A 14003-nucleotide genomic window follows, 5' to 3' on the forward strand; every position below is an offset into this window, starting at 1 on the left:
GAATAATTTATTCCTGAATACGAAAGAGTTAATTCGTGTAGCTGTTAACTATCTCTCGTTTGGAATCTCGGAAAAACTTAGGAAATTCTTCTTTCGCGCTGCAAAAAGTCAACAATTCAAGGATTTTAATGAGTTATTGGAATTTTATATGGTTTCTCTCGATTTTTAATTAAGACTGTTTTATTAGAGCTGGAATGAAAGTCATTTCTATTCTTATTTGATCTCGAAATTTTACTGAGTTTACGATCAATTTATCGCGATTAAATTGCAGGATATTAAAAAAAAGAAAAAATCAGGAAAAATAAGAAATTTACGGTTCACCAACGCCAGTTAATCTTACCTTAATTGATTCTCCGTCTCTTTCTGGCGTTACTGCTAAAAAGAAGCGGTTATTTAAAGTAAAACGAAAGTTAATCGATGGCGAAAACGATAATTAAGAAATTTCTTGTAAAATGTGACATGGAAAAATATGACACATATTAATTATGATATTCTCTATCTCTTATACTATTTATAATTTTCTTTTCACGCAAAATTATGTTGCAAAATTGATGATTCCACATTTTTCATATAAACTTTTTCAAAAATTCTCTTTTTAAAGTGCGAGGTGTATTCACCATAGTCTTCTCAAAACACCGCTATTAATCAAGCGCACTAAAGAGCGCAATTCCAGGGGTTGCTAGGGAAAAATTTCCCGCAATTGCCAAAATAAATTATCGCTGACGAGATATACGAGGCGGGAAAGAAACGTGTCTATAAATCCTTTACGCGTGTCGCGCGCTAATCAATTCGACGAGCCGATCTGACGCGGGAAAACGAGGACGCACAACAGCGGGCATGTACGCGTCGTGCGCTCGTTTCGGCGCAAAAATCGGATTGATTTTTAGTGGCCGTTCCGCGAAAATCCCGTGTCCATTAAGACATTATTTCCACATTCGAGGTTCACAATTCCTGCTATCGCGCGGTTTTGCGCTATTTCTATGCTAATCCATTATCCATCATAGCCATGCTCTTTATGTTCGAGGGATTTAGCTCGCATGATCGATCGAGAAACGATATTACACCAAATTATTGTACTGTTCTTACGTCGTTGAATTGCTAATCCAACAGCCGACATCCAGGTTAAACTCGAAGCTATAAAGCTTGATATCAAGTTTTTTTGACGGTGTTCTTTATGCGTTTGCGTACGCGAAAGGAAAAAGATTGATCTCCATTACGCTCAGCTTGTTCCCGCGATAAAGTATCTCCTCGTCCGTGTTTCCACATCTCTGCTATACGCCCCGAGCTTTCCGAATGTGCGGAGATTCCGATATATCTGAGCGTGCAGCACATAAATCACAGGTCGCCGCGTAACCGGTGCCGTATAGGCACTGGACTTAATTAACAATGTAAAATCTCGCAGCGATCCCTAACACGTACGATGTTCGTGGCTCTGTGATTTATGTATCGCGAGGACAAAACCCGCGGTCTATATATATATGTACAATATATAGGGTGCTCGCTGATAGACCCATTTGACGAACAACAAAATGTTCAGGATTTTAAATTGGATATTAACCTTGCGGCCCTCGAAGTTTTAACAATAAATTGCATGGTAACCGTATTAAGACTTTGTGAAAGGTTGAAATTATTGAATTATTTGCAATTATGAAAAACAATTCATATATATGCGTCACTTAAAATATTCTCTAAATAAACAAAGCTGGAGAACTTGAAAACGAAAAATCGTGATAATTTTTACCGTGGTAAAATCGTGACTTTATCAAAGTGAAACCGACTTAAAGTGTATGTATTCGATTTGTGCGAATACAATCGAGGCTTTGTAAGTAAAAGGATGGGAAACGAAAGGGAAGTTGAAAAAGGACAAAAGCTCCTTTCATTCACGTTCATCCATTTGCGGCACGACGTGATTGCGGCTGGATCAGCACTAGCTACTGTTTTAATTAAAATATTTATTTATATTTATTATAGTTCACTCGGGCACGGTATTTCATTTTAAAAACGAGAAATGTGTATATATGTATTTACAATAACTTACAAATATTTATCATTTATTTTACTGTCCGAAAAATATATTTCATCCACCTTTCCCGAAAGAGAGATGTATATGTATATGTGTACGCTTCAATTGCCGTTGCTCTATATCCGTGTTGCCATTTAGGAAACCGTATTTGGATTTGGTGCATTCGCTTTAATCAAAGCGTTTGACCCTTGTATATGCCCGGCTTATATGTACAACTTCCGATTCTGCTATTTGTTGTTGTTTCTTGTTTACCATAAATAAGCTACTTCTATTTGCGAATGGCAGTTGATTCGCGGCCCTTTCATCGCATCGTGCACTCGCAGAAATAACAATTTGCGAAATGCAGAAAGTGATAAGTTCGCTCGTATATATATGAATGTAATACGCATGTGCTTCTCCGCGCGAAGCGTACACGTGATCCGCATAAAAGTGAAATTTCTCGTGAACTCGGCTCTGACAGAATAGCGCCAATTTTAACAAAAGCTAGCCGGCGAGATACAATATCTTCGATCGTAATAGAAAGAAAGAGAGCGAGGGAGGGAGGAAGGGGAAAGAGGAGGGAGAGAGAAACGAACTCATGGTTACCAGAGATGAAGCGCTAGAAGCGCGAAGTGAAATCGAATCTCTCTATAATCGAGAAAGAGTATTGGTCTGCTAACGAGAAACACAAGTATCGAAATTGCGCGAAAGGAAAAGTTCATTTCACGATCTAAGAAGACTTATGATATATTATATGGAAAAGAAATCGAGCAAAATCAATTGGTGCAAATAAATATTAAATAAAATTTTTAAAACATGGGAATTATAGTAATAAAATTTATTTGTCGGGAACAAATGTTTTTATCTGATATTTTAATAATTTTGTTGATATTCTATTTAATCTCTCTGGTGATACGCGTAAAAATTTCGATACCACTTTTTTTACTTTACATGGAGGATTAATCGCGTACAATTGAAAAGTGAAATATGAGATAAGTGTAAAAAAATTCGATTCTCAGTTTATATTTTGTTACGCAACAAATTACTGAAATAGAATTAAAATAACTTTTTTCTGTATAACGAAAACATATTTCAAATATTCCAGTGAAAATATCATTTGTTAATTTAGCGTTTATTAATTTCACGCTGTTTAATTTATTTGAGCAATATATACAATAAAATTGGAACTGTTATATCTAATTGCGACTTCGAATATTGTATTTAGCATTTGGTCGTTATGCGATCTTTATTCTTTAATTGAGATTCTCGGAGAACTCTCCAATCCCATTTGAGAGTCCATTTAAGTCGCAATGAATTCAACGAGCCATTTCGGAAATAAGTGCATTGCAAGGAAGAGGGCTTTCCCACGTTGGAATCGAAATTTATTCCAGGCATGTACGTTCAACCCTGACCCTGCTCAAAGCCTGGAACTTAGACCGAAACCAGAACAGGGACAAAACGCGGAGAGAATTAGACGTAAGAAGAGGCAGGCGTGGAAGAGAGAAAGCAAGAACACTCGGCAGCGTTAAACGATATTGAGGAAGTACTGCAGTACTAGGTTGTGTTATACGTGAAAAAATAGCTGATTTAGAACATTAATGCTTTACAGAACGTTCTTGTAAAGTTATACGTATTTCACTTCCGAGTATTCATACTTTATTAATCGATTATTAAAATACCACATCAAAATGTATAATTTTAATATTATACGTATATTTCTTCTAACAATAATTCAGTATTGTAATATTGTACATATAATATTCTTCTATAACATACAACATACTTTAAGGACATAAGATATTCATCAATTTAAATACCTAATAATTTTTTAATCGTATTATTTTAAATTTTCAAATGAATTTATCGTTACAAAAATACTTAATATTATAAATTTGTATGACATAATTTTTTTGTATATTGCATATTGATTTTATAAGATAGCGACTGTGAGCCTAGCACTCCTACAATTAAAAAAAGTTTGAATATGTGCCATAAATAAGTATTAATTACTAATTTATTGCCGTAATCTCAAATTTAATGCTTCTACTCGGAGCACAGGAAATATCGAAAGTGAGAATGTTGAATTCACGTTATGCTAGCACCTCCACTTCCGAAAAATATGTATAGAGTAAACAAAAAAAAGAGACCCAATATATAGTGTAAAACGAGACAATGTCTCATTAACGACATCACATAAAAACAAACTTAACTTTATCCGGATTTTATATGTAACTGAGCTAACATTCTTTTAAAAATGCAAAATTTTAAGTAAAGATTAAAAAATTGTTTTCAAAATTTTCTGTCAATCATATTTAAATATTTTTTTATAAGAGAAAGGATTAGAAGTAAGAAAGTTCGCATTGTATTTATATTCGTTACACGAATCCGAATATCAAAAAGTATGTTGAATGAAAGATACTCTAAAGAGTCTAAAGTTCTATATCTTCAGTCTTGTATTTATTATAGTCGTTACACGAATCTCGATATTAAAAGGTATGTTAAATGAGAGATACTCTAGATAAAGTTCCATATTTTTAGCCTTATATTTATATAATTCGTTACACGAATCTCGGTTTCAAAAAGGTATGTTGAACGAGAGATACTCAGAGTAAGGTTCCATATCTTGAGAGACACACGGTTCAATGATTATTTGGATTAGAGGTAAAACCGAGAATGTTGTGTATGCGCTGATTGAACATCTGAGATACTGATTGTGAAAATACGCGTGTATTAATCCGAATAGGATAATATACTGCACGCGATACTCTGCACGGCAGACTCCCGACGTTAATTACAACGAGCATTAACGGAATAGAAACGCAATGGAAAATAACGTGAAAACGATAGAAAGCTTCAGCTTTGTGAGATTTGCACGACATCCGCGAATCTCGCAAATTAAAGCAACGAATGATTAATAAAGTTGAGTTTTAACGACTGATATAATCGCAAATCGACAAGATACAATTAAAATTCAGTATTGTACATGCGCAATACATTTCGTACATATAAACGTAATGAAATGCACGTGTTATTAATAAATGTTTGATACGAGCCATTGTGGTCATTTCATTGCTTAAAATATATTCGATACAGCGACTCGCGCGTATTTAATCCGCGCTCTCCATTTGCAAGTGAACAAATTTAAATTAGCAAAAAGCTCGAAGCTCGATGCGAGATACATTTAAATCCTAAGTATTGTTATTGAAATTATTACCCGTATAAAATATTGCAATGTTAAAATCAATACTTTCATTATTATTAATTTATACTTACTTTCAGTGAAACAAATAAATCGCGAAACATTTCGCTTCGTTAAAAATAGTCGATAAATTAGCAGTTGCCACGGGAGTTAATTACACGCGCTGATAGACAGGGTAATTGCTCATAGGAAATAATCGCGTTAGACGTCTTCTCGTTCCGTGGTGCGATCACATTTCGATGGGTAATACGGCGACACACGGAGCGACACGTGCCGCTACCTGCCCGCTCGAGTCTCACCTTCGGAATGATAATACTGAAACGCGCGCGGCGGCCTTGCGTACGCCGCTACCAAAACAAACACCAAGGCCATACGCCGAAGAGTCTCGCTACCGTGAATTTAACTTTTTTTTTCTTTACGAAATAACTGTTCGCCAAATATTCCATCCTTCATATTTCAAAGTAATTTCAATAAATAGGATATTATTGTATATTTTATGCTGTGCGTTAATATTATCTAAAATATAACGATGAATTTCGTTCGATTGAGCGAGTATTTTTGAAAGAAAAAATATTGCTATATTTAAATCTTAACTGAATTTGTTTTAATCTAGTTGACATATTATATTTGGTATCGCTGATTGCAATCCACATCAAGTTTGAGGAACATTAATTTCAAACGAACATATCTTATGTCTGCGAACCTAACATCACTATCATTTTAAAAAAAGTAAAAAGCATTAAATGAATTGTGTGCTGTGCTGATTTTGGTTTTAAAATAATTCTAGAGTTAATTGCTCTTAAAATATCCTACGATATTCGTTTAATAATTCGTTTAATGTATCATACTCATGTACCTCTTGTACGTGACGTTAGCACCGCCACACTTTTGGATTTTCACTTAAACTGCGAACAATAAAATTCGGAACTGGGCTATTTTAAGAGCAATTAATTCTAGTCGTATTAGTTTAAAACCGAAATCAGCACAGCAAATAATTCGTTTAATATATTGTACTTTACTTTTGTAGCCTTCTGTGTTTTCGATAATTTTTACATTTTTTTGTGAGCAATAAATTCCAAAGTACATGTTTCGCAAATATTTGATTCGAGTAACAGTTTAGGAAAATTTATACAAGTTATTTTTTATCGTTTTATTCTTATACCGTTATAGTAACCGATATTGGTACACATAATTATTCAAAATTTTTTATATTTCTTTGCAGCATTTTAAAGTAAAAAATTAGTAAATAATTTTGGTATCCTTTTTTTTGTTTACATTACTCTATACATATTTTTCGGAAGTGGAGGTGCTAGTATAACGTGAATTCAACATTTTCACTTTCGATATTTCCTGTGCTCCGGGTAGAAGCAATAAATTTGAGATTACGGCAATAAATTAGTAATAAATTAATACTTATTTATGGCACATATTCAAACTTTTTTTAATGGTAGGAGTGCTAGGCTCACAGACGTCGCTATCTTATAAAATCAATATGCAATATAAAAAAAATTATGTCATACAAATTTATAATATTAAGTATTTTTGTAACGATAAATTTATTTGAAAATTTAAAATAATACGATTAAAAAATTATCTATTAGATATTTAAATTGATGAATATCTTTCGATGTCTCTGAAGTATGTTATATGTTGTAGAAAAATATTATATGTATAATATTACAATAATGAATTATTGTTAGAAGAAATATACATATAATATTAAAATTATACATTTTGATGTGGTATTTTAATAATTATTTCACGGCAAACATTTCCGTGAAGTAATTGCGTCCTTCGCAAACATTCTTTTTCGATGATTCAAGACCCGCGGTGAGAACCGAACTCGTCGAAGTTTTGCCTCTCCGTTCGCTCGTTAGCATATCCATCGAAAGCTTTCGGTGAATCGATGCTACTTTCCTCGGCTCTTAAGAGAAGTTTCGTTGACTGCGGGTGTTTCCGATGATCCCCTTCCCACACCATGACATTTCAACTTTTATTCGATCTTACTTTAACTAGACCTCGTTTTCATCACGCTTATCGGTAGCTGCTCGATCGCTGATTGAACTCTCGGTCATGGCACGATTATAAGGCTCATTAAAAAATGCGTCAAAGGGAAGCCGTTTAAAAAATAAGGACCCCGCGTTTAATATTGCCGTAAATTTTCAGTCGAACTGCGATATTTAAATACCAATTTTGACGTGAAAGCACATCGTTTTTAAATGATTTTATTGAATCAATAAAATAATAGAAGGAAGTGAATGAAGAAAGGGGCGATAAACAAACGGTAAAATAGAATGTCTAGACTTCGTGAATATATCACTCCACGTGATTATAATTCGGTAACTTGATTTTTTTTTAAGCGAATATAGAGCAAGAAGTAGATATCTCTATGGTACGAGCTAGAACCACGAACGCGTCGGAATACTATCGTTAGTATTCGCGATCGACTCCTCGATTCCTCTGCACTGATAAATGTTCGTGGGCGCGTGTATTTGCACGACTAAATCTCTCTCTCTCTCTCCGCGCAGAGTGAATTGTAGCAAGAACGCGGCACAGAGTCTGTGATATTCCGCTATAAGCCAGAAGAGCTCGCGTTACATAGGCGGATACGCAATGCGGTGGCAATGCTTGTGTCTATCAGATTTCCGTTTCGCTTCGCGAAGTGGCAATCTGTCCAAGTTTCAAATTTATTCCGGTTTCGACACGCAGTCCGCGACCGGACAGAGTCTTTCCGGGTAAAGTCACTCACTTTTTTCTAGACGAAACGGATTCCATGGATTCCAGTTACACGTTTTCATATTCCAATTTCAAATTCATTATATTGCCGTCCGCCGAAATACTTTTTACTTTTTACAGTTTTTATATATCTCACTCGTTTCTCTCGCCGATCTAAGAAGTGTCCGTTCATAAAAAAAAAAGGACTCGGAATTGCGTTCCTCTTTCGGGAAAATGGTTGACGCTAATGTGCTCATGATGAAATAATAGAGTAATGATGAACGGGGCCACGGGCAATGTACCTATATCGATCGGTCGACGCGCTGCGCGGCGTCGCGAGAAGACGCGAGATCGCAAGGCGCAAAAGTTGGGAATTCAGTTTAATTAGATCTCCCGATAATAAAATTGCAGGCAATAATTTCACAGACAACAGAATTTTGCTTAGAACCGCGAGCTCGCGCGGGTCGTTACTAATCAGCTTGGGTTAACTTTTTTCTAGGTCAAGTGTTCCGCCAAAAGTTATACGCAAGTTATATCAAAATGCAATTTGGATATTATTGGAACACTCTCGTTCCATAGAAGGGCAGTAATTCTTTTACCATGCGATTTTCCTGATATAATTAATCCTTGACTAATGATCGCGAATGCGTTTTTTTTACGATTAATAATTAATTTCAATGTTGATTATTCGATTGATGATTGCTTTTATTGCGATTACTTTATTAATCAATTAAGTAACGATAAAACGTATTAATTCTCGATATAAAATTTTAATTAGCTGATATAAAATTTTATATCTTCTTTTTATGGCATGTGTATCGAAATATATAGGATGTCATAACGTTTCAACGGACATTATCTCCACCTATAGTTGTCGCTATTCGATGATAACAACGAATATCCTTGCACGATGTATTGTTCTTTACGATCAGCTTATGATCGAAACTTTAGTAATTAATGTAACTTCAGCGATTGCAGGCGTTCTCGCTTTCGCTTCGGTTGAATTTCGGCATCGATTATAACCCAGTCGTTATTGAACTTGGCTGAAACGCCGCTTCCCCTCGTAATAACGCGCTGAAAATTCGCAAGTAACGGTGTCGTTAAGCTAACTGGGTTGTAAAACAATCCACTACTATTCAAATTACACGTCTCCTACCTGCGTATCGCATATTGCATCGAATATACAGAGTGCTTCAAAAGGATCATCATTTCTTTTGACCATTTCTAAGTAATTTGAAATCGAGTTTCTCCAGCAATTTTTACAGTACCTATAATTATTTAATTTTTACTGATTCCGCCGATTTACTTCTTAAATTATTTTAAAATTCAAAGAGCTCTCGGATGATATAGGTGGCTCGCGTACACGCCCGAAACACCACCCTGTATATACTTTACCGAATGCCGCAATGAACAATGGTGCCTTCATCAATTGCGACAGCGCGCTGATGTCGTGTTCGTTATCACGCGGTGAATGCCACTCGATATCCGCCGCCGGTGTGCATCGCGGTTGTGCAATGCCAAAATCCCACCGTTCCTTCTCTCAAATTTTCCTCCAAAATGAGACGGCATACCCTGCTTGCGGTCGAAATCGAAAATGCTTCAGGCTCGAGCCGTAAGTTTCATTGTTGTCGTCGTCACGTTTCTATGACGACCACAAACCTGTTCGATAAATGCTGAATAATAAGTCGGCGGTTCACTGCGGCACGAATGCGAATGCGAATGCCTGTGTGATAGTATTCCGCGCACCGGCTCTTACCATCATTTAATAAACGAGCGCTGCAATGCTATTCGCGTGATTGTATTAGCGACATCGGTCTCTTCATTATTAAAAAGGAAACCGCGGGAGTACGTTAAAATTGAATGGAAATTCTGTTGGAGTTCTGTTTTGAAGTTCAACCAAAGTGCGAGCTTGTTGTTTTAATTGCAAATTAATTTGCAATTAAGACGGCTAATTATTCAAAAGTCTCGGACGTCAGATTGATCGTCCGAGCTGATGTCCGGCAATTTTCTATAAACTGAATGTCGCGATTCTACATTTATACATTCGTGTGTATTTTTGTGGAGCCGCTTGAAGGGGCTTGACCCAAGTCGAGATAAATGCCCTCACTCACTCACCCAACCCCCTCTTGCGAGTCGAGTAGTCGCACAGACCCATATGGTCGGTATAGGTCCTGTTTTGTATCACGGAGACAGCCAGGCCAGGAAAGTGCTCGTTGTCGACACTCCTACTGCGAACAACGAGCTATCCTGAACTGAATGACCGGCTTGTTACGCACTAATTTCGATTAAGTAAGACCAGGGACGGCAAAGAATCTCGTTCATTGGCTTCGTCTATCACGATGTGGGCATCGAGACGACAGTAATATCTTTAATGGAGTTTGCGAATTATGAGAAACAGAATCGGCAAATCGGTAACGAAATTCCATGAATAATTGTACGCAAAAGATCTTGGCTAATTTGTTTTATTGCCATCTCCTTTCCTTACAATATTATCGAGAGGAGACGAAAATGTATCTTAATTTATTAAATTAAATACGTCTTAATTAACTTTTTCTTAAAGTGCTTTATGTAATAAGACAGTTAAACATACTTCATTATCTTCGTTTCTCTTAAATGAGATTACGTTTTCTATTAAAGCAGTATCTGCGAGTCATAAAACACTTTGCGCGGTGCATTTCGCACGGGCAACGCACAAGCAAATAATAATCTCCTCTGTCATAATTTTTTTACTAACGGCTTTGTAGCTTAATTCGAGACAAAAACGTAAACAGGGTCCGGGTTTAAGCATTTACTATGCACGATGGATTGTCACGCTCTCGTACTTTAACACCTTAATACTCTCATAAATAAAACATCTGCCTGGACGGGGGGGATATAAGCGGAAGTTTTAATCACCGCGATATGAATTAATTTTTTTTTCGATATACGCATAAGTCTCTCGGTATCAAGTAGCACATTTTCAATTTTCGGGCGGCGTGTTCGTCGCAAGCGGGAGTTTTCCGATAGAACGAGAACGGTCTGCGGTTGAAATACGGGAACCGCAGGCGGAACGTAATCCGGCAACGATATTTCGATTCTACATCCTTGCGGTTTCACGTAGGTGCAAAAAGCGCACTCGTTACTCGCGAGGGGGGGAAAGGCGCGCACCGCGTGCGAATGTCGGATTATAAATTTGAAACAGGATCATACATCCTCCGCCGTGCGCGCGAGGGTGCGCCTTTTTGTACGGGGCTTGCCCTGCCGGAAAAAGGGATACACTGGATCGGTAAATCATCTCGACGTTGATGAGACAGGGTTCACTCTTTATACGTAATTGTGATTTTCTCTCAGGAAAATTGTTTGGCTCTAATATGCGCCCGATGCTTAACTCGTAATTGTGATTTATCGGCCGCACCTTGACCGTACATTCCTCCAAAGCACGAAAACTCTAAGAGAGCCACGGAGAACAACAGCGAGAATTTTCATAGTAACTATTGTTACAGGATAATGGAGCTGTTAATTCTAAATAAGCGGTATATATTGCCGCATTTTCGTCGCAGTGCAGCACAAAAAGATATTAATAAAAATTTTAAATATAAAAGCGACGAAAAGGATATCAGCTACTGTCATTTTATATGCTTATTTTATTTTCAATTCAATTCTATCTATCACAGAATGCATATCATCGATTATCCGCTTTGTTATATATTATCAATAATATATATAGTGTATATTATTGCTTCTTTTCTTTTACTTTAATATTTCGAACGAAGATCTAAATTAAGAAAATAAAAACATCCAGAGTGTCATGCATATTTAAAAACGATCTAAAAATGCTGTTTGTCAGAATCGTATTTTTATGACTGTACAAGAGTAAGTTCGCGAGTTTAGATTCCGTGCTAAAATATTCTTTAAGCCGCAGCCAGAAAAGGAGCAGTGCAATAAAACATTAATCCGTGAGTAGAGGGATTACTGTGATTGATTTCGCGATATATTTATTTTTCGCAGACTAACAGAATATTGTCGAAACAGATAAGAGGATAGAATAAGTGCATTCGAATGCAGTGGTAGATTTCCGATAAGTGCACGAAACGTGCATTTCAAGTAAATACTCGTGATAGAAAAAAAATTAGGAAAAAAGTCTAGAGAAAATGATCTTACTTGAAAATTGCACTTTTTTTTATTAAATAATCATTATCTTTCTAATTATCGGCGTTTAAATATTTTATTTACTTCTGTCTTTATATTTTTCCGCAATTCGTGATAAATATTTTGCTTAAATGCATTCTGCGTTATTTTTTGATTTATTACGATGTTAGAAAACGCAGCGAAATTATTCATGCATTTAATGCGGATTTTATACGTTTCGTAACCATCGATTTTTCACACTTGGACTCCGGCGTTTACTAAGTTCGTCCCCGATCGGAACCAACGTAATTGGAGAGAACTCGGAAGTTCTTGGTCTCTGTCCCCGCCGCTACCATCCCCGACTCTCTGTCTGAACTTTCCGTCATCCGCGAGACTCGCCGCGGTGCAGCTCTCCAATTGCCGCGAGAAAGTAAAAAGCGCATAATTAACGGGTTCCCGCGGCAAACGCGAGCGTGCTTTTAGCCCGCGCGACCTTCTTTTCGGATCAATGTCTGAATTGCACCAGTTTAAAATTTTGCCATGGAGAGAGAGAGAAAGAGAGAGAGAGAGAGAAGAGAATAAACCGGTTTATTTCGCGCTATTCGTACTATTATTCCGCATCTTAACCGCGCGCGCATTGTTCCTATAGTTTAAAGTTCTAAGTATAAAGCAATGTTGACATTTCTAATAATCCTAATTCAACTTTCCAATTAATCAAAAAGGATTCCGCGAAAGAAAGCCTCTTATCACGAATCGTGGAAAGCGATAAATACGAATTTTTCGCCCTTATCTCTCGAACGTATTACAACTGTTATTACTATTTCTTTCGTTTTTAATGAAATGGATATTGTTCCGGTACAAATACTGTTTCAAATACATTTCAGTACTTTGTTCTAAAATTCATGTTCACAACAGCGACAGATATCAAAAATTGATATTTAAAGCGTGCACATCAGTTGAACACTGTCACATTGTGCAATATGTATTATTTTCAATATAATATTAATTATTCATCATTCCGTATACTATTAATTTATGTGTTTATGATATATAATATTAATTATTGATGTATAATAACGCAGAATACAATAGAAAGTTGACATCGCACAACTAGTCGAATATCGGCTTTGAGAGAGAAAGAAAGAGAGAGAGAGAACTAAATCGCATCACACTGGATAATTAATCCGCATCACTTGTTACGGGCAAAACGCGTGTGCGCGCGAGGCGCGCACACGTGAATATTACGCTCTCATCTTTCGCGACAGTAAAAACATCCGTGTCGTACGCGCGATTATAGAGAACAACAAAGGTATGCAATTAACGGTGCGCACGAAAACGCGGAACACACCTGCCCGTCGGGCGTTCTCCTCGAGGAAATTTCTCGATATGTTCGCTCAGATTATATCATTTTAAAGCAGCTTTACTCTCCCTCTTGCTTAATTATATTCCTTCATATTATCTCGCCGTCACCTTTTTCGTCGCGAACTCGCTCCAATGCGCAAACGCGTTTTATCTGATAAAACTGTGAAATGAAAAAAATCAGTGCACTTTTAGCATCTGCAGAACGTGTTGATATATCTATTTAATTTAACTTTATTTTAAATTATTTCTGAGAAGGAGAGACGCAAGCGATATTTATAAATATATTAAAAAATGATAGAACTTAAATAACTTACGTGTTATATTATCGTTTATATAATTTACATGTCGACCACAACATTTATACATATTAGCAGCCGCGGTTACATCTCTTTACGATGAAATGAAGCATGAAAATATCTTTATTGAATTTATGGAATTCATGATCGTAGAAATGTTTTTCGCATTTTGCATTTTAAACGATGAATATCTGGATCCACGATCTCGTAATTTTCCCGTATAATCCGGAATTCCGTGAAGGAAAAAAGATAATACGCGGGACGCGTTTAAAAACTTTTTTTCTCTTCCCCTTATAAGTTCGAACTTGGCAATATCAAGTGC

General features: G+C 36.3%; 1 long non-coding RNA gene across 1 annotated transcript; it reads right to left on the reverse strand.

The window, feature by feature from the left end:
* Positions 1 to 8389: 8389 nt before the first annotated feature.
* LOC105453552 lies at positions 8390 to 9649 on the reverse strand. Its single transcript, XR_974886.1, has 3 exons — positions 9312 to 9649; positions 9073 to 9184; positions 8390 to 8990 (listed from the first exon to the last, which is right to left on the reverse strand). It is a non-coding gene; the product is annotated as an uncharacterized LOC105453552 (long non-coding RNA).
* Positions 9650 to 14003: the final 4354 nt, after the last annotated feature.

The sequence above is a fragment of the Wasmannia auropunctata genome, unplaced genomic scaffold, assembly GCF_000956235.1.
Source record: "Wasmannia auropunctata unplaced genomic scaffold, wasmannia.A_1.0 LD335998.1, whole genome shotgun sequence".
Lineage (NCBI taxonomy): Eukaryota > Metazoa > Arthropoda > Insecta > Hymenoptera > Formicidae > Wasmannia > Wasmannia auropunctata.